The following is a 2,780-nucleotide window of genomic DNA, read 5'->3' as shown; positions in this document are numbered from 1 at the left end:
TTCTTCCCCTCCCCCAGACACATTTTTCTGCCTCTGTGTGAGAAGAAAGGTGTCCCATTCCTACTTAACCACAGCTACATCCATGACCAGTTGGCAAATGACTTTCATATCTCTCTCTCTTCCCCCCCTCACTCCCCCCATCTATATCTATATCTATATCTATATCTATATCTATATCTATATCTCAATACATCACACAAGCTCTTACAAGTGCTGCAGTAGTTCACTGTGGGCCAAGATTTCCATTCTCTAAGACCTTATGCAATGATGAAATCAGCAGAGACTGCGATTTGCTTGCCTAAGATATTGTAGTATCACAGAATATTAGTCTGCCTTCCATTAATGCTAATGGGGCAACATCAGTGTGTATCAAGGAAAGACTGCACCTCCATAAATATACACTGCCATTATCATGACATGACACTAAAATCAAAAGGATATTAATACAGTATATTCCTTATAGTGCATACAACAGTTGTAGTGTGAGACCAAGTGGTAGTTTTGCACCCATGTGTCTGAGGGCAGATTTGGATGCCACTTGTGGCAAGTTTTTGAGAAATGTAAACGTTATGTACAATGGACACTCCTTTAATGAATGCATATTTGAAAAATAGGATTATTAATAATTAGTTATAAAGATTTACTAAGTCAAACTGTTACACCGACTCACCCTGCATCAAAGCAATGTCTATGCTATAGATACATTGGCTCCCTGCTATTTAAAGGTTTCTTAAAACAAGAAATCTATTTGAGCAATAATCTTTTGAGTCAGCATGGTTACTGTTTTAAGAGTGCCTAAACAGGTAAGCAGGAAAATCTGCCCATTATTCAGTGAGAAACATTTCCTCACAGTGTTTTGTCATTCAGGTGTGGGTTACATGAGTACCATTAACACCTCATTCTCATAGAGAATATGCATTTTGGGGAGCATTTTTTCTGTTGCAGCAGGTAATGATGCTCCTAATGCCACCGTTCAAATGATGGAGGGTTTAAAGGACTACTGGGCAGAGGTTCAGGTAAGTTGCAGAGGAAAAGACACTCCAGGGATCCATTCAGGAGAACTCACAGAAAGCTTTTCAATTCAATTTGGTGAATGACACCCATCAAGGGATCAATGCATAAGTGCACCTTGGTTGTTTCATTCTTAATTTCAAATGAATGCTTTTCTACATTTCTGAGACACAGCTTCATACATCCAAGAAAGATTTTTCAAAGAGCTTATTCACATGAAGTCCCTCCTCCTTCATGTTAAAAGATCTACAGGGAACAGAAAAAAGTGCTGAGGAGATGGTGCTCCTGAGCCACAAAGAGGTTGGGGGCACCACAAAGGCAGTAGCACATCTAGAAACATGCAATTTCGGGGATTTGTGGTTCAGGGCTGGGCCATCACTGTGACTCACAGCTGCTCTGACATCAGAACAGATTGCCAGAGAAACTTACTTTTCAGAATATATTCTTGTCCTAAATAGGACTTGCTGTATTGGGGGTAGGGGTGGAGGGGAGAAAGAAAAGAAAGAAAAGTTTAAAAAAAAAAAAAAAAAGGAAAAGAAAACAAAACAAAAAGGAAAAGAAAATCCAAGAAAGACACAAAGAAAGCAGGAAACAGCTTTCTGCTGTGCAGAATAGAGGTTGGAAAATTCATGTCATAAATATATTACTATGTGCAACATTCGTGTTACCTCTGACCTTGCATACTCTAAGGTGTGACTATGAACAGCAGGCATTTGCCCAGATTTAGGGTTGCTTCACCTTATTCCTGAAAGCCATGAAGGTCTTTCTGCTAGTTTGAACAGAAATTGCACCTTGCACTTTTAGCCATATTTGACCAGACACACTGTACTTTCAACACTGCAATTTGTAAAAAATATGTTGGATGCAATAACAAGACATCATCCTATTACATATTGCAGTGTTATATAATGAAAACAGCAACATATTCTGGCATACTTTATAACTTAATTTCTGTTGGGTATGCTACTTAACCTATGCATGACAATATGAACTTGTGGAATAGCAGACTGAGCATATTATGAACCTGAAAAGGCATGTCAGCAAATATTGTCACTCCAATTGGTAATTTAGTAAATTGTATGTTAAAAAGCTGCTATTTTCTCTTTGCAAAATAAAGTGACTTTAAAAATCTTGCCAAAACATTTTATTTAGGCTTGGAGGTATTTCTCATTCAGAAACATCTGGAAAACAAAAGAGGTCAGGTATGACGACTTTTATATAGCAGATATTTTTTAAGATATAGAGGTAGATATAGATACAGATTATATAGATACAGAAAGATTTATGAAATCTGAAATACAAGTGTTTCATTTACAGCTGTGGTGATGTGCAGTATATTATAGACATTCTAGGCCAATAGAGACAATAATCTGTAAGAAGCGTTAAACTCTGAATTGCTTGATTTTGCACTTTGATCTCCAGTTAACACCTGTAACAGTGCTGTATCTAGTTACTGACCACACAGCCATGTATAGTGGCAGACATTTTGAACTAACAAGGTTTTTCCTACAAAACTTATGTCCTTGATGATACAGTTGAAACCACAGACGCTCCAGTCTTTGGGGGTGACATTTAAAAGTCATTATATAGCAGATCTGGAAATTCAGTTTAACGCTTACCACATACGGGCAAGCTGGTAACAGCAGATGAGAAGGCTGAGGTACTCAACACCTTTTTTGCCTCAGTCTTCACTGGCAGCCTCTCTCCTCACCCCTCCCGAGTTGATGGATGGCATGAGGGGGACCGGGAGGGCAAAACCCCTCCTGCTG

Source organism: Egretta garzetta, unplaced genomic scaffold (genome assembly GCF_000687185.1).
Source record: "Egretta garzetta isolate BGI_Z169 unplaced genomic scaffold, ASM68718v1 scaffold68, whole genome shotgun sequence".
Lineage (NCBI taxonomy): Eukaryota > Metazoa > Chordata > Aves > Pelecaniformes > Ardeidae > Egretta > Egretta garzetta.
The sequence above is the reverse complement of the archived record's forward strand: the minus strand, read 5'-3'. Positions refer to the sequence as shown.